This window comes from Lactuca saligna, chromosome 2 (assembly GCF_052625555.1).
Source record: "Lactuca saligna cultivar CGN05327 chromosome 2, ASM5262555v1, whole genome shotgun sequence".
Lineage (NCBI taxonomy): Eukaryota > Viridiplantae > Streptophyta > Magnoliopsida > Asterales > Asteraceae > Lactuca > Lactuca saligna.
In genome coordinates this window covers 164,761,762-164,781,657 of record NC_136418.1, presented here as the reverse complement: position 1 = coordinate 164,781,657, position 19,896 = coordinate 164,761,762, and the positions used below count along the sequence as shown (strand labels likewise).

Below are 19,896 nucleotides of genomic sequence, written 5' to 3'. Positions count from 1 at the left end.
CGACTAATTATTAGTCTACATCCAACATTAACTCAAAGTCTACTTTCATGATCTATCAAGTAAGGAACAACTAGGTCGGATCATATAGGAGGTAGGGTCCGTTTGGTTTTGGAAATCCCACTTTAAACACTGAAAGATCTAGTATGCTCAAGAGTCATTATACAATGATATTGCTAATAATATATGATCCTATACGGTCACACCATATAGCGAGTTATCGTCAATTAACTTTTTATTCGTATAATTTGATTATTAATAAATATATCAACATTTGTAATTAATTGGAAAATTATTATTATTTTATGGAAATAATATTTTACTAATTGAGAATTTATTATTTATGGAAATAATATTTATTAGAGAAATAACAACTTATGAAATCTATCATAAAGTTTGATTATTTATAAGTTACATTTATATCTTAATAAACTAGTTTAATTTATATAGAGAGTACTTTTACATAAAATAAGATGTTTATATATAACTAGTTATGTGTGTGTATGTATATATATATATATATATATATATATATATATATATATGTGTGTGTGTGTGTGTGTGTGTGTGTTGGGAATTCTTTATAAAAATGATTGAGGTTTATAAAGATTATATATATATATATATATATATATATATATATATATATATATATATATATATATATATATATATATATATTGACTAGCCATGAGAGAAATTTTGTCATGGGAGACATCCTTTTTTCGAAAATTAAAGGGGGGAGGGGGGGGGGGGGGTTGGGGGGACCAACCATGGCTCTTCTTTTGAACTGTTTAATCAATTCATGCCATGCTTGAAACAAAGTTGACCATACTTTTGCTTTACTGTCTCCTTTTCACTTTTTGGCCATTATATAAGGAATGGCATGGAAGGATGGAAGGCACTTCTTGAAAGCTTCTTTTGTCTTCTTGTTAGAGCTAAATTCGAGAGCAATGTGCTATCTAAGGGGGCTGCCAAATTTCAAGCTTTACAAGCTCCTTTTCTCCTCCATTCTCCTGCATTTTGATGTTAGACAAAGTCCATTTGTTTATTCACCTTTGAACATATATTTGGTATATATATGTTAAAGGCTTATGAACAATAAACTACAAGTGAAGACTAGCATGTTTTAATGGTTCTACTCTTGCTTGGTGGATACTTGTAGAAAACTCTAGTTTTAGAGTTTCATGCCACACTTCATTAATTTCCAACCTCCCATGAGGATCAAAGTCTTCAAAGGTTGTTATGTTTTCCCTTCTATGGTTGTTTTAATCTTTCTAACTCTTGCAAAATGATCCTTATTAGGTAAAATAGTTTTAGTTTTATTCAACCATTTTAAAGCTTCCGTTGTCATTTTTACCAGTTGTGAAACCAGATTTTTAAATAAAAAGCACAACAATTGGTATCAGACCCATTTTTTTGCAAGATTAGATAAAAAAAAAATTAGTTGATGAAATCTTTGTTTTTGGAAAACATGGATGCTTTTTTCTTTGCAAGAAAAATCCATACATATTTTCTATGACAACTTTAAAATGTTTATAATTGTTATTTTTTGACCAAAAGTTTACATGCATCTTTTTGGTCATAAAAGTTGTCTTAGAAAAAAAAGAGTTGTTTAATATAATTTTGAGTATATAAATATGTATGATCTACATAAACTTGCCATGTACCCTTGTGTTGTTGCATTTGTTGATTTATTTAAAATGGTTGTAACTATTTATTTAGTCATATGGTATGTAATAATTAAATAGATAATTTTCATTTGTTAATTTTTGCAAGTAGTAGATTAGTTTTAGAAATAGTTTATTTTTATAAAAATGTAACAAGAATGAAGATGGTGGTCATTTTGAAGATTAGAAGTTTATAAAGTAGATTTTATTAAAGTTTCTCAAACTTTATAAAATTATTTTTATAGAGTTGCTACATGGTATTGAAGCAAGTGGGAGCACAAGAAGACTTTACAATATAAAGGTCCCTTATGTCCTTTTAGGAATCGACTTGATAATTTTGTGATGGCTCACAAAAATTATTACTAGTTAATGGTTTGGTTTATGCACATATGTTATAATTGTGATGCATGCTTGTGTTGTTTTATACTTATGTTATTATTATTATGTTATGGTTGATAATTAGTTTTTCAAATGCAAAATAATATTTGAACATAAATAAACATCACAAGGAGTATGGTTTAAACGACATTTACCTTTTTAACATACGATGCTAAAAATAGTTTTACAATAAAACAAACTTTATCATTAAAACTATTAACCAGTAAAATTCCGGGATTAAAATTGTATAAGTTTAAAATAGAGATTTGTAAACTTATCAAAATCGAAACCTTATTTTATAAGAGAAAATTTTATTAAAAGGTTTCAAAATTTTCTAAAGTGCTCAAACAATATAACTTAATACTAGTTGTTAATTTAAAACTTTGATCACATCAATTATATAAAACCGGGTTTTATATATACAACATTGTTAAAATGTGATTTTTTCATAAAATAAGATATTTTAAATGGTATACGATAGTTTATTGAATGCATGCAATAACCATGATATAATATGTTTTTTAAACTAGAATTATAAAAACATCAAAGACCCCTTACAAACCTCAAATCTATACAATCATTTTTAAAGAACACTCGCACGTCTCTTGTATGCACTAGTGGGATTAAGGATACCTAACCGCTTAGTTTTATCTTTTGATGGCCAAGGTGTTTTCACGATTTCTATAACCAAGTTATAGGCCGATTACAGAAGTTTTTCAAATTAGACGATTTGATCGGAGATCTCTTGTGATAAAAGATACCTAAGCAAGAGAGTTTTGAGGCATAGATGGGATCAAGCATGTCTAATTAAAATTGTTATTAGCGATCCTATAAATCTAGGAATTATATAATAGTATACAACTGATAATCGATATCTACCGGGTTGAATTCGGATGAATTAGATAAATGATACCTAACCATTTATTTGTTTTGCAACTTGGATCCTAGACTTTGATAATTAATGTTTTTAGAAACTAAAACTGGTATTAATTATTAAAGATTAAATATTGAAAATACTAAATGAATTTTGTTAAAAAAAATTTAGATATATAATCCACTCTTGTAACCATGAAATGTCATCTCTCTTTAAATGACTTAATAAAACAATAACATTCAATAGATACAATTTCAATGAATATGTTCATGTCTTAAGAGACAATCTCATGCGAGATGTGAAATTGTATACACTTAAAGGTCCTAATACTAAACCATTTACTTTGAGTAATAGACCTGAATATGTTACCTAGTAAGGGCATTACTGTGATGCTCAAGATGCTTCTAACGTCAAACCAGGAACAATTTTTCATGACTTCTAGGAAGTCTTGGATAATTTAACCATATATCTGATGATACAACTGGTCAAGCAATATTCCAATAAATACAGTGATATTTTATTTAAAGCTAGTTTAAGCACTGGAATAGTGCAAGACTAAAAGAATCAACATGTGTGATCCAGGAGGTACATGTTTTATGGATTGAACACCTTTAAGCCCAAGAAATCCAATAAGGTCGACATAGATGGATCTGGTTTCTTTTGTGAAGAAACTGGACACTGGTAGAGGAACTTCTCCTCTTATCTAGAAAGAAAGGCTGGAAGAGACTAGTACTTCAGGTATCCACTAGATAGAACTCATACTTTTTAGTAACACTCAAGTACCTGGTACTTCAATTTTAATCTAATATTTTTAACTTGATTGCAAATATTTATAGAAGAGTAACTAGCTGAGCACAAGCAAGTTGGAACTACACTCTCGAAGTTTAGTTTATTATTTATGCTTAGAACATAAATTTCTTGTAATATAAAACAATGGTTGTTTTGGAACAATGTATGTTTTGAATTTAGCATGTCTAAATATTTATGACTCAGTTATTTGTTTAAATGATTGATTATTAATTTACTAGATCGTTCTTCATAATGATAATACTCATATTCAGATATGGTTGACTTCTATTTCTAAGACTAGATCTCTTAATAGAATTACAAAGTAAATATCAAGATTTTATAAGTAAAATCATGTTCTATATACAAACACTTTTGATGTAAAATTGTTTTAAGTCAAACTTATTAATGCCATTGTTATCTTTATTGTATAAATGAAATCCACATATTCCAATTTCAAGAAAGGGATCTTTGAAGGCAAATAATGCACTTTATTTGACATATGTGAATCATATTTATATATAAAAGATTCATAATATTATTTTTACTAAAGTGTATAGAAAAATAATTATTAAGGAACTATACACGTTGGTGTATTAAGCACACGATACAACCCAATAGTACCATCTAAAGCCTCAATGGTAAGAAAGGATGAATTAAATCTTATTTGGTATGATTTACTTTCTAATCGGTAGAAGTGTACTCCTTTTAACCTTTTTGGTATTATACTTTAATCACTATTAATTGTATCTAGAACACAAACATCAACTAATTACATAATTGTAGAATATTCTAAAAGGGCATTTAGATTATTATATACAAACCCACCAAGAATAAGTTTATTTATTCCTCTGAAAGCTGAGTTAGCAGAAAGCAATCTTCTAATGATAAATCAAGTGAGAGGCACGAGGAACTTGAAAAAACTCAAGAACCATAGCCGAATGTAACAATTGTTGGTACTAGTTTCAACAAGGCATTGTTGGACATGAATAGTGGCAATTCATAAACACAAATTGTTCACAGTAATGGTAGAAGACAGCTATGAATTGAGATATGTGGAATCTCTCATTGATGAATTCTTGAAGGTTTCTAGTTAAATCATCAACTACCAAAATGTTATATCAGCTCTTGAATCTGAAAAATGACTTAGAGTCATGAACATTGAGATGTAATCTATGTTTAATAATAAAGTATGGGCTTGATTAATCTTTTTCTCTATAGCAAGGATGGAAGGGGTAAGAAATTCTTCTAGAAATAATATATACATGGATATATATACACACTTAGTAATACTTATTATATAAGGATTTTCTCATACTCATGTCATTGACTATGGTCCTTATCATACTCAATACATTGACTATGATCAAACATTTTCACAAGTATCTATGATTAGATCCACAAGGATATTATTTACTAAAACTTCATATTCTTAATATGAGATATAGCAAATATATTTCAAGAAAGACCGCTTTTCTTAATAGACATCTACTAGAAGATGTATATATAGCTTAGACTGGAGGTTTTCTTAATCCATGTTATCCTAACCAAATGAGTAAGGATTAAGATCCACATGTGGATATAAAGAAAACATCTCAAGGTTGGAATAGTTATTTTAATATAAAGATACAAGGTATTGATTTTATATCAAAATGAAAAAAAGCATGTGTGTGTTTACTTAGAACTAGTGGGAGGATAGTGATATTCCTAATCTTGTATGAAAGAGACATACTTAATAATTTGAAATGACATTACGACTATGCAAGGTGGTTTTCACCTTGATGCGAAAAGTATTTCTAAAAGGAAATACTTAGGAATGACAAGATACATTCTCGGAATGTAAAATCTATAAGAGATGGATAAAGATGAATGTTAAAGGCTTTAAAATTCTTTTTGCATGAAATAACAATATCTTGAAATAGGTCAAGATACAAGATTCCTTTGGATAACTCTTTGCATTGTCACATGACACCATTTTTTAGTTTGTCTCAAATAGATCTAGCACACAGGTTTGAGGTAGATAAAATGATTTTTATTCTATTTTCTTGGAAAATGAGTCCATCATTTATGCCATATCATGAGATATTGTCAAACCCCCAAACCGAATTGGCGGAAAAATTTGGGGGCGAAGGACGTCATGCACAGTATCATAACAATGCATAATAGTAAAAAAGCAAAAATATCATCCATTGCATTAATAGTATAATTCAATACAAGTGTGTTCTGTGCAATAATAAAAAGACACCAAAATGAATAATCAAAATAAAAACTAGTCAGAAAGTGCTCCGTCTTCTCCAAAACCTGGTCATCCGTACCTTTCTACTGGTGACCTGAGAATACAAGTTATTTTGAAAGAGAGGATCAACATTTAAGCTGGTGAGTTCATAAGTATTTAGTGTCAAATGTTGTATAAGTTTGATGAAAGTGTTTGTAAATGTTGTAATTGTTTGTATCTTCTAGAAAATCCAATATTTTCTACTAGAAATGTAGCCTTCTACCAAGTCCCGACTGTACAGAATGTTGTTTGTTTGTAAAAGTGAATGTTTTCCCCAAGAATGACCATCATTACCAAAATATAGTTTTACATTACCATTTATGTGAGAAGATGACAATGTGAATGCAATGAGAAAATAATAATGTACTGTAGTATTATATATAGTAACTACTATTGTACTAACTACCTAAAACCAATTGTTAATTAAGGTATAATGTGATATGATTGTAACCATGCTTGATCAACTAGTAGAAAACACGACGCTCAAAGACATCGAAATGTTATGACATTCATCACCCGTAGACCTGCAGGTCCCACTGTAGCTAGCAGCAAGGTGTAGGATGGTCAATCTAGTATAGATCTATACACAAATTCACGCTCTCCCTCAAGGAGACTCTGGTTACAAAATGTGACACAACAGTATCATGCTATGCCAAAAAGTAGTGGCTCACATTAATGTTATACTACTCTTGTATTTGTATAGTATGTTCTCTTTGTCCTAGTGTATTGTATGTTCTATTTGTATAGTATATAATATGTTCTCTTTGTATAGTGTATAGTATGTTCCTCCTTGTTTCTCATTATAGTATGTTTGAACTGACTCTTGTATGTTCAATTGTACTAGAAATAGTGAGTAGTAGTCTTCTAAACTATATCTATTATAGTTTACTAGCAATGTTGTTTGAATGACTGAGTATGTTTGTACACCTTTGTTACCCAAAGGCATTGAACTAATGTAAGAACTTGTATATCTATACATATATACATAACATATAACTAAGATTCAAATGACATTCGGACAAACAACCGATACCCTAAGTCCACAACCAAACAAGGAACATGAAATAAAGCGAGTTATCAGTTCTAAGTCCTTTCAACCTTATTTATATAACTATATTTGGATAGACATGATTTTTACAAAATATAAATTTAAAATAGTAGGATTAGAACACTCAAACAAACCCTTGATTAAAAGGTATTATCTTTGTATCCTTAACACACCTGAGATACATAGTGGGACTTAAGTATAGGGAGTGTTGTGCTTTATATGACCAAATGTTGTTCCTTAACCGAGCATTTATAATAGTCATTTTCAGGTATGATGTGAACTATGCAAGAGGCTTATATAGTCAAAGATGATATTTGTTCCTCTTATGTGTTTAGAGTTAGACATCTAACGTGCGTTACCCAAAGTTGAATTACAAATGAAATTGATTGTGATCAAAGGCTCATGATCAAGATGATGTTTGTAACAAAGGGATAATAGATATACTTACCTTAATACACCAATTGAAGCTTAGAGCATTTGGGAATTGGATGTTGATGAATGTAATTCTTCATCATATGTTATTGGGGGAGGTGAAATTTTGCTAGACGTTCACCACTATCTATATCAATCTATGATGAGTCTTGTGAAAGTGGGAGATTGAAAGATCTACTATACCTAAGTGTCATTATGGAATGATATTGCTAATAATATATGATCCTATAAGGTCACACTATATAGCAAGTTACCATCAATTGATTATTTATTAGTATAATTTGATTATTAATAAATATATCAACACTTGTATCTAGTTGGAAAATTATTATTTCATGGAAATAATATTTTACTAATTGGGAATTTCTTATTTATGGAAATAATATTTATTGGAGAAAAAATAACTTATGAAATATATCATAAAGTATGATTATTTATAAGTTATATTTATATCTTAATAAACTAGTTCAATATATATAGAAAGTAGTTTTATATAAAATAAGATATTTATATATGACACTATATATATATATATATATATATATATATATATATATATATATGTAATAACTAACCATGAGAGAAATTTTATCTCATGGGAGACATCCTTTTTTTGATAATTGAAGGGGTGGGGGTCGGGGGGGGGGGGGGGGGGGACCAAGCATGGCTCTTCTTTTGAATTGTTTAATTAGTTCATGCCATGCTTGGTACAAAGTTGTCCATACCTTTGCTTTATTGTCTCGCTTTCACTTTGTGGCCATTATATAAGGAAGGGCATGGAAGGATGGAAGGGACTTCTTGAAAGCTTCATTTTTCTTCTTCTTTAAGCCAAATCCAAGAGCAATGTGCTCTCTAAGAGGTCTGCCAAAATTTGAGTTTCACAAGCTCTTCTCCTCCATTCTCTTGCATTTTGATGTTAGACAAATTCCATTCGTTACTTCACCTTTAAACATATATTTTGTATCTATATTTTAAAGGCTTATGAACAACAAATTACAAGTGAATACTACCATGTTTTGATGGCTCTACTCTTGCTTGGTGGATACTTGTAGAGAACTCTTATTTTAGAGTTTCATTTCACACTTCATCAACTTCCAACCTCCCATGAGGATCAAAGTCTTCAACAAATGCTATGCTTTCTCTTCTATGGTTGTTTTAATATTTGTAACCCTTGCAAAATGATCCTTGGTGGGTAAAATAGTTTTAGTTTTATTCAACAATTTTAAAGCTTCCGTTGTCATTTTTAATGGTTGTGAAACCGAATTTTTGAATAAAAAACCAACAAACTGTATGGTTTTGAGAATTCTAACACTCTTAAGGTGTACATGCAACCCTAGAAACCTTGGATTTATGTTTGTCTATAATACATGCAAAATTTTATTTCCAAGGTTCTTAATCCTATCTGGCATACATGGGGAACTTTAAGCATAAAAGATAGCTAGAAATACATACCTTGTAGTAATTTGGATTCCTTGTAAACCTTGTGAGCCTAGCACCCCAAGTGTGAAGCCTCAAATGTCTCACACAACACCAAATGCACTTAGAATAAACATTGAGAGAGATGTCACACTTAGAAAATTCGCTATCCCTCACTTGTATCTTCTAGTGGCCGATTTTGGTGAGCATAAGTATTCTTATATAGTGTGTTACAATTAGGGTTACACCATGTAAACCTTAATTGTCATGACATTTCATTTCCATGACCCATGGATCCTATAAACACCATGGAGCATCCTATGAGCCTTAGCCCAACTTGACAATCCATGGAGCATTAAGTCCACTATACAAGTATGAGTGATTTACATAATCAACCCATATATTTAATTACTCACCTTTTGATCACTTAATCAATTCTAGATTAATTCTTGATCAATACTAATTAAATAATACAATTATTAATATATTAGAACTTCTAATATATTAATAAACCATAAGTGTTATTTCTCTCATTTTAGTCTATCCAAATGCATGATGCCATGAAACCCAAATGGGCCATGCCAAACCGGGTCAAGTACATACAAGAATTATGGACTTAGACACATTATCCAACAGTCTCCCACTTGGATAAGTCTAATAACTATAAGTGCAAGTATGAATTTAGTAACCGATCAGAAGTCGTAGCTCTTTCAAGGTCTCTCGGAACTGAGATGATTATGATATGCCATTTAAGATAAGTGATCATATAATCCTCTGATCTAGATATCAGCCGGACAAATACATGGAACAATGTCTTACTTATTATCCAACAGTTTGTTTCCCAATTTCCGATTTGTTTGACAAAGAACTTAATCGAACACATCAATTTAGTTCTGACCGGGCCCGACACATAGGTCAAAACAAAATCATCGAGGGCCCATATATTACTTCTAATCCAAGAAGGAACAGATAAACTTTGACTCATATGATTGTTCTACTACTTGTTGAATTACACACAAAAGCACGTTTTATAGCATCGAGTTACTAATGTGGTTTCGTATGATCAATGTGTAACCAACTCACAGCCAACAAGTCATATCTCTAGGTTTGAAGACTTATATTATATTACCATCTCACGATCACTTGAGATAAATTCCACGAAGTGATACCAGTGAGCGTGGATTAAGTCCAATACTAAGAACGTATGAGTACTCATGAAGTGTTGTAGCACCACTTTGCTACAAGCCAACCTCATGACAGTCTTGATTCATATCTAAATCTGACATATGACCGACTGTGGAGAATTTGAATAATATGTAATACAAAACATAAATATTCTGGAAGTTAAAACATGCAAAAAGATTATAGTAAACGATTGATAAAAGATAGCAACACTTTACCCATAAATAAACATAACTTTTATTCATCATCAAATTGCAATTACACTTTACAGAATTTTGAGTTATCTAACTACTAAAAACTAATATCATCCTTCAGACCTATGTCCTCGCATGATGGAGATGCTTAAACCTACCCAGTCCCTTTGTGAGGGGATCTGTTGGGTTCTCATCCGATGATACCCTCTTTGCCACAAAGTGTCCTTCTTCTATTCGATGTCTGATGAAATGGTATTTTTTTGTCAATGTGTCTGGATCTTCCATGATCCCTTGGTTAATTCGCTAAGGCAACTACACTTTCACTATCACAGAAAATTTCCATAGGCTCCATTATAGCTGGTACAACTCCAAGGTCTCCAATGAAGTTCTTCAGCCATATTGCCTCCTTTGCTGCCTCACTTGTTGCTATATACTCTGGTTCACAAGTTGAATCAACCACTATCTCCTACTTGGAACTTTTCCAAGTAATTGCTCCTCCGTTTAAGGTAAAGACCCAGCCCGACTGAGAGCATAAATTATCCCTATCAGTCTGGAAGCTAGCATCACTATACCTTACAACTCTCAAGTCAACACTCCCACCGAGGCTAAGGACCCAGTCCTTAGTGCTCCGAAGGTACTTGAGAATATTCTTTACCGCAATCTAGTGAGCCTTGCCAGGTTTTCCCAGATACCCGCTGACCATGATCAAAGCAAAGGCCACATCAGGACGAGTACAAGTCATAGCATACATGATCGAGCCTATAGCGGAAGCATAAGGTACTCAACTCGTTTCTGCTATCTCAACCTCAGTACTCGGGCTTTGAGTCTATCTCAAACTGGCGTTACTCTTGATAGGTAACTCTCCTTTCTTGGAATCCTACATGTTGAACCTCTTCAGCACCTTATCCAAGTAGGTACTCTGACTAAGTCTAATTAGTCTTTTACTCCGGTCTCTCAGAATCCTTATCCCTAGTATATAGGCATCTTCTCCTAGGTCTTTCATATCGAAACACTTCCCAAGCCAGGACTTCACTTCCTGCAAGGTTGGGATATCATTTCCTATGACTAGTATGTTATCCACATACAGTACCAAAAAGATAACTATACTCCCACTAGCCTTGACATATACACAAGATTCATCTTCACTCCTCGAAAAGCCAAACTCTGACTTTCTCATTGAAACAAAGATTTCATCTGCGAGGTGCTTGTTTCAATCCATAGATGGATTTCTCAAGCTTACACACTCTATTAGGGTATTCTGTACTGAAAAAACCCTTTAGCTGACACATGTAAACATCTTCAGCCAAAAATCCATTAAGGAAGGCGGTTTTGACATCCATTTGCCATATTTCATAATCATGAAATGCAGCATTGGCTAACAAGACCCTAATAGACTTAATCTTTGCTACTGGTGAAAAGGTCTCATCATAATCAACTCCCGGAGTTTGAGAAAAGCCCTTTGCAACTAGTCGCGCCTTATACATGTGTACATTACCATCAATGTCGTTCTTCTTCTTGAATATCCATTTGCACCCAACTGTCTTACGACCTGGTACATTGTCAACCAAGTTCCAAACTTGATTGTCATACATGGATTGTATCTCGCTGTCTATTGCCTCTTTCCATTTAGCAGACTCGAGGCCTTACATGGCTTCCTCGTCGTTATTAGGTTCATCCAAACTTACTAGTGTCTCATCATTGATAAGTGTCTCACCCTTCGTAGTAATATTGAAACCATAGTAGTGCTCAGGTGGATTCGTAACCCTTGTGAAATGCCTCAGAGGTACAGACTCGTCAATTGGATCAACAGGAGTTTCCTCCTTAGGTTGACTGCTAGGGTTTAAGGTTCCTTCACCACTTAACTCTTGAATTTCTTCAAGGTCAATTTTCCTCCCACTGTTTCCTTGGCTTATGAACTCTCTTTCTCGAAAGACACCCCTTCTTGCTACATAGACCACATTCTCACCGGTTCTATAGAAGAGGTAACCAAAGGATTTATGTGGGTAGCCTATGGAAATACACCTCTTAATTCGAGGTTTGAGTTTATTGTGAGTCTCGCGTCTTACGAACGCCTCACAACCCCAAATCTTGATGTAGGCTAAACTAAGAACTTTTCCAGTCCACATATCGTGAGTTGTTTTGGCAACCTTCTTTGTTGGGACTAGATTAAGGATATGGGAGGCAGTCTCTAAGGAATACTTGCAGAATGAGATTGGTAGAGAAGCTCTACTCATCATTGACCAACCATGTCCAACAAGGTTCGATTATGCCTCTTAGTCACACCATCCAATTGTGGTGTCCTGGGAGGTGTCAATTGTGAGACAATCCCACATTCCTTAAGATAGTAGAGAAACTTTGTACTAAGATATTTCATGCCATTTTAGGAGAGTAACAACATTTATTCAAATCTAATGTAAGCCCACTACTTAGCATTAAGGAATAAACTCCAATCTCGGTGACAGGTGAAGCTTTCCAATTTCCCATGATCAAGTTTATCTTTTAATGCTCCACATTCTCACTTCTTCTTAGTCCCTACAATTAAGAACATATGTGAATTCCACAACCTGTATCAAGGACCCAAGAGTTAGAATAGGGTGACTTATTAGACAATATTGTGTAAATACCTGCATGGGTGGGTTTCACTTTCCCATCCTTAATATATTGCTTGTACATTGGCAGTTCCGCTTCAAATGTGACTTTTCATGGTGATAGAAGCATTTAGTTTCTTTTGGGTCAGAAGAAGGAGTGACGAAACCTTTCTTGGTTCCACTTGAAAAGGAGCCTTTGAGAGTCTTACCCTTGGTACCCTTCGAAGGGTTCTTTCTCTTTTTCCCTATACCTTTCCTGCTTTCCAGGATAGGGGTAGGGTTTTGAGTAGGAGTAGGAGTGGTAACAACCAACTTTCCTTTAAGACTTGTTTCAGCGGTCTTAAGGAGTCCTTGAAGCTTGTTGAGGGTAACTTCCTCCTTGCTCATGTCTGTTTTTTTTTCTTTGGTAATTAAGGCAAGGAAAAGCTTGGTTAGACTAATGGGTTATTTCTCACCAACCAAAACATTGTGTTATGCTATCTAATTACTGAAATCCTATTCGTCTTTTAGACCAATAAGAATACATATTTTGTCATTTCACAAAATATAAAAATATGAATTGTGATTTATTATTTTTGCTATATTTACATAGATCCTTTTTTTTTATAAAGACAATCGAAAACAAATGTCGGGTGAGAGAGTTATGTGTTTTATACGTGCTTTAATAGTCTAAGCCCGTGTAAACTAAATAAGGTCAAAATTAGACGATGGAGTCTTCACAGTCTTCACAGAACCATATCATAAAACATGAACATGAGGAGCGGTACGATCACGCCTTCGCCTTGCCACAGTCTCCTGAAGTACCTAAAAACATTAAACCAGAACTTTAAGCCTGAAAGCTTAGTGAGATACCCCCAAAATACCAACCACATATACCATACACGTAACACATCATACAGAACAGAAACAGAACAACATGCATTGGGTCCACAACTTTACAAGCTGAACTACACCATGGGCCCTTAGTACGAGTCTGGAATGCCTACCGGGCCCTCAGCTCGTATCTGGAATGCCATCGAGCCCTTAGTAGGAGTCTGGAATGCCTACCGGGCCCTCAGCTCGTATCTAGAATGCTCCTGAGTCCTCAGTATGAGTCTGGAATGCGTATCGCTCAGCTCATATCTGGAATACTCCTGAGTCCTCAGTATGAGTTTGGAATGCCTTCCGGGCCCTCAGCTCATCTCTGGAAGACTCTAGGGTTTGTTGGCTACCGCACGGAGCAGTACAACCTCAACCTATCCCACATAACATGTCGACATGTAACAGATAAATGCACATACAGGTAATCAACCAGTATCACAGGCAGTCCTACAGACCTACCCGACTAACATATCAACAGGCATACATTACTAATTCAACTCAACATATCAATAACTACTAGGATATCAAATCTGATGGGCCGGCCTTGTTGCCTTAGACCCCTTAGTATAGTGAGGATAACTCACCTCGGAACTGCTGGATGTAAAGATAGGATCACGCTGCTCCAACCTCCGACACGAAGCCCACCACTGATAATACCAAAAGACTGAACTCAATAAATACCAATAATTACCAAATTACCACTAGAAGTCAACTGGTCAACTCTTGGTCAAAGTCAAAGTCCTCAGTCGAAGTCAAACTTCCTAACTGGCTCTACTCACCGAGTCATCCCGCTGACTCGTCGAGTCCCTATGCTTTTAAAAACTCCCATATCGCGACCCAACTCGCCGAGTCACCCCAAGACTCGCTGAGTCCCACAAACTCTAAGGTACTTCCTGCTCAACTCACCGAGTCGTCCCTCAACTCACTGATTCACTGCTCAACCAAAAAGGTTAGGACTTTGCGACTAGACTCGCCGAGTCCAAGGCAATCTTCAATAGACTCACCGAGTTGTTCTTTCCACTCGTCGAGTCCCTGCCTATCTTCATCCAACTCGCTGAGTACACCCATGTGACTCGCCGAGTACCTCTAGTTCTTAACCCATGCAGTGGATTTTTAAGCGATTCTAGAGCTCCAATCCATAGATCTACCCTTCCACAAGCTATTCCTCAGGTAAAGTTGCAAACTTTACGTGATATCAAGGAGATATAAACTCAAAACACACTAGGGCTTGGGTTTTAGACAAAAGGGGCTTCACCAATCATCCAAGGACTGAAACTCTATGAACTTAGGACTCAAAAGAGGTTCAGATCTGAAGTTTCAGCTTCAGATCTAGCTTCTATAACAATTCCCTTAACCAAGGAAAACCCTAGCCTCCACATATGAATGATTCTAGAAGAAAAGGGTCAAGGTAACAGCTTAATACCTCACAAACGTGCCCCAAACTGGAGTGGATTTTGGATCCACATGAATTCCTTGATGGTTGCCTCTTGTTTCTTCAAGTCTCCTCCACCAAATTGACTTCTCAAAGCTCCAAACACTCTCCAAGCTCTAACTCATGGCTATTAGGGTTTCTAGGACTCAAAGGGAGTGTAGAGGGGCTGAAGAAAGGGTATTATGTCCTTTATACCAAGCACAAACTCCGGATTAGAGTTTTTCGCCACCCAGCACCAACTCACCGAGTCACTCCTCCGACTTGCCGAGTTGGTCACTTAACACATGACCAGATTCGCGACGCGACTCGCTGAGTCTACCCATTGACTCGCCGAGTCGGTCTTCCATATTTACACTAAGTACCCAGAACTTTGCTCATCTGAACTTGGGGTGCTACATTTTGCTTGTATTTCTCCTCCTTCGCCTTTTTGTACTTGTCATACGGGAGCCATTCCTTCTTCGGTTTCCGCCAATTATCATCAAATCTATCACCACTTGAATAAAATACTTGTGCTTTCTTGTTTCCATTCTCATCCAAATCACAATCTTTAGTGAGATGAGGTCCGTTACAATTCTCACATCCAACCCAAATAGCATGGATTGTTTGATCCATCCTAGTCATTCTCCGATCTAAACTATCTAGTTTAGGCATCATTGCCGCCATGCTATCATTAACAGTGTTCACCACCCCTCAACTTACTTCATTTCATGGGTTATGATATTCTCTAGAGTGTTTAGAGAATTCCTCTATTAATTCCTTGATCACTGGGGGTGGCTACTTTGTGAGCGGTCCTTGCGAGTCAAGAAGCTGCCTTGTAGTCACATTTACCCCATCATAAAAGATAGATACTTCTTGTTGGCTATTAAGATCATGATGTGGGCAATTCCTTAGTAAGCCCTTGTATCTTTCCCAGACCTCGTATAAGGATTCTCCAACTTGTTGTTCAAAGTTGGCAATGGCTTTCTTTAATTTGGCTATCTTTGAAGGGGGATAGAATTGATCAATGAACTCTTCCTTCATTTTAGCCTATGTAGTGATAGATCATGGAGGTAATGGTTTGAGCCAATCCTTTGCAGCACCTTTGAATGTAACTGGAAGCATACGAAGCAGCTGGGTCTCGAGAGGCACATTTGGAACATTAAAATAATCAGCTACATCGTTGACCTCATCCAAGTGTTTATAAGCATCTTCATGATCTTTTCCGTAGAAGGGAATCTCCTTTAGTTGAGCAAGCATGTGACCTTTAAGCTCAAAGGTGGCAGTTACGGGAATTACGGGTTGCACAAGTCCCGATCCGATATCGTCACTTATTCTCTTCTTCCATTCCCCCATGGGAACTTCATCGATGTTAGCCATGTGATTAACTAGTTCGCCTTCGAAGTCGCTTTCTTCCTCAGTTTCAGATTTGGAGTCGTATTCAAATCCGACCTCTTTTGGATTATCTTCAATATTTTCTAACTTTCTTTCCTTGCTCTTTTGACTGCTGGTCACTCCTGCCTTCTTGTTCTTTTTCTTCCCAAAAACCGTTTTCAAGCTCTTGAAGGGTGAATTCGTCGGTGTATTAGAACTTTCAACCCCCTTGCCTTTGTTTTTCCTTAAAGCGGATTCTGGGTCTTCAAATAGAGGAACCAGGGGTGTGTTGGATCCTCTAGTCATGTAATACCTGCAAACAAAACAAGAAAAACACGTAAAAGAAATAAAAATAAAAAACTAAAAACGAAATAGTTGTTCAGCGATGGACTCGTCGAGTCTGGTCATAGGGACTCGGCGAGTTCGATGCAAAAACAGCAAAAGAAAATAAACAAACTTCCTAATAGCTAAAAACTGAAATTAAATTCTAGTCCTAAATCTAGTAAAAGTTGTAACTTTGTGCAAGATAAATCTCACACAAAGGATAGATAACAATAGTAATCAATTTAAATTTAGAACCGTTCCCGACAACAACGCCAAAAAACTTGATATGTGTGAACTCAACTAGTTTTATTCATACTTCTAAATTATAAATTAATCACACAAAAGGCAGTGGACCTGTCAACTGGTGGTATAGATCTAGTAAGCAGGGTATCGAACTCAGGGAATGGCAATTAAACTAATTACTAAAATTATCTTAAAAAAATAGCAAATAATAAAAGAGGGGGTTTCTTTAGTTTTACAAGACTAGAAATTTACTAACAGTTAAACTAAATAACTAACTAAATAACTAAGCAAGCAAATACCAACTAAATTCAATATCTAAAGGGACTTCTGTTTAGGTTCGACTCAATTGATCCTATGGTTGATTTAATGGTAATACTGCAATGGATTAAACTTTTATTGGCTACCGATTAAAGTTATTAGATTCACATTCCCTATTCTAATCCTTAGAAAATAAACTAATTCAAGCAGTGGCCAGTTGTCTAAATTAATTAATTCTCTAGTTATTTATTCGGGTTAAATAAGACTTGTAATGGTTAATCAAATTGGTCAATTCAATTAGCCTCTTGTTGTTGGTTTACCAAACAAGCTCACACATTAACTTACCCATTCTCTAATTAATCGTAGTTTCATATTCACTAATCCTAGGCATATAATAAAGTGTTCACATAAATCACATGAGGTAAACAATTAAGAGATGTTTATGCAGCCTAATTGTCTTCCTATTAGTAGAAAATAGTTATGGTTAATGCATAAGGATCTTTAACAAGCTTAATTCAACAAAATCAACAATTAAAAGTTAATCCTACCACTAATCAAACCATAGTCTCAAAATTTTCTTACCCAAACAGAAGCTAGCAAGTTTAGCTCATAATTAAGACAGTAGAAAACTTAAATACGAAATTCAATAACATAAACATGGTTTAAGTACTAGATCTAGTTAAGAGAAATCAAAGTATGACTTAGTTATCCTTCAAAACTTGAATTGGATTGAATCTTCACTCTTCCAGATGTCTCTTTTTGCTCTGAATCACAGCTCCCCTTCCTAGGGTTCTAAGAATTTTGTCTATCGATCTGGAGGGTTTCTTTTATAGATTCGACTCGACTCGTCGAGTCCAAGACCGACTCATCGAGTCCCTCATTAAATTCCCGTGTACGGCAAGTCAAAGACTCTCCTGCTTCGCGAATCTTCTTGGGATCTTGTCGAGTAGACGTCCCTACTTTCCGAGTCCCTTGTGTTTTTGGCATTTTTCTTCCTTTGTTCATTCCAAAGCATCCCGAAAGCCACTCCTGCTTCCTTTTGCTTCCGAGCACTTCTTTTGGACTGAAAATATAATTCAAACATAATTAAGTACCTTTTGTCCATAATATGCAATTAATTAGCTAATAGATGATATAAATCCATACTAAATATAGGGCTAGCATGCACATATCAACTCTCCTACTAGAAGTTTCTGGTGGCAAATTCGTACATGTTAGGAACTATACTAAGAACATCGTCATTGACTTGAACGGGAATATATTCCATGAGTAATTGTTTCCCATTGAGTTAAAAGGCTTTGACATAGTGTTAGGAATGGATTGGCTTAGTGTGAACGATGTCGATGTTAAGTGTAGAAAGAAGATTGTAGTGATCAAACCAGCTGCAAGAAAACAGTTTATAGTGTATGGGGACAAACACAGAGTAAATTCTGGAATCATCTCCTGGATGAAATCAAGAAAGTGTTTGACCAAAGGATGTACATCATATCTAGCGTTCGCAATCGATGCGAAGAAGGAGAATTACTATCCATAATTCTTTACCGAAAAATTCCTGGATTGCCCATGATAGACAAGTAGAGGTTCGGATAGAATTGTTTCTCCGCACCTATATCGAAAGCACCTTATCGATTAGCACCGACAGAGATGGATCAGGTGCAGGGTGCGAGTTATTTCTTCAAAATGGATCCCAAGTCAGGATACTATTAGCTAAAGGTGAGAGAGCAGGATATAGAGAATACTGCATTCAGAACGAGATATGGATACTATGAGTTTTTCGTTATGTCGTTTGGACTAAATAATGCTCCAACAACATATATCCATTCGATGAATAAGGTCTGTAAACCTGTCTTAGACAAATCTGTAATAGTGTTCATAGATGACATTCTCTTATATCTGAAGAAACGGTAAGGGCATGGATAACACTTATGCAAAGTTTTTGAAGTTTTGAAGAAGGAGAAGTTGTAAATCAAGTCCTCCAAGTGTAACCTCTAGATTCGGAAAGTCTAATTCTTGGGTCACGTGGTTAACCAAGAAGGAATAACGGTTGAACCAGTGAAGCTCGAAGCTGTAATGAGGTAGGAACAACTAAAAATTCCCACCAAGATTTGAAGCTTCCTAGGATTAGTTGAATATTATAGAAGGTTTATCTAAGGCCTTTCTTCGATAGCCGCTCCACTAACAACATTGACCTATAAAGGAGCTACGTTTACATGAACTAAGAAGCATGAAGAAGCTTTCGAAAAATTGAAGAAGAAGTTATGTGAAGCACCGATTCTTCTTTTACCTGATGGAGTTGAAGAATTCGCAGTTTATGGTGATGCATCTAGAGTTGGTTTAGGTTGTGTTCTAACCTAGAGAGATAAAGTGACAACATATGCATCTCGACAACTAAAAGAGCATGAGAAGAACTACCCCACTGATGATTTGTAGTTAACAATGGTAGTATTTTCATTAAAGATATTAAGGCATTATACAATCGTTACACGGATCATAAGAGTCTCTTGTATCTCTTTGATCAAAAGGAATTGAATATAACACAATGATGCTGGCTAGAACTACTCAAGGACAATGACTATGAGATACTTTAC

The 19,896-nt window shown here is 34.9% G+C and overlaps 1 non-coding gene across 1 annotated transcript; it reads left to right on the top strand.

Moving 5' to 3' along the window:
• The first annotated feature begins 15,998 nt into the window (after positions 1–15,998).
• LOC145033150 (small nucleolar RNA R71) lies at positions 15,999–16,105 on the top strand. The gene has a single exon (XR_013677389.1). It is a non-coding gene; the product is annotated as a small nucleolar RNA R71 (small nucleolar RNA).
• The last annotated feature ends 3,791 nt before the right edge of the window (positions 16,106–19,896 follow it).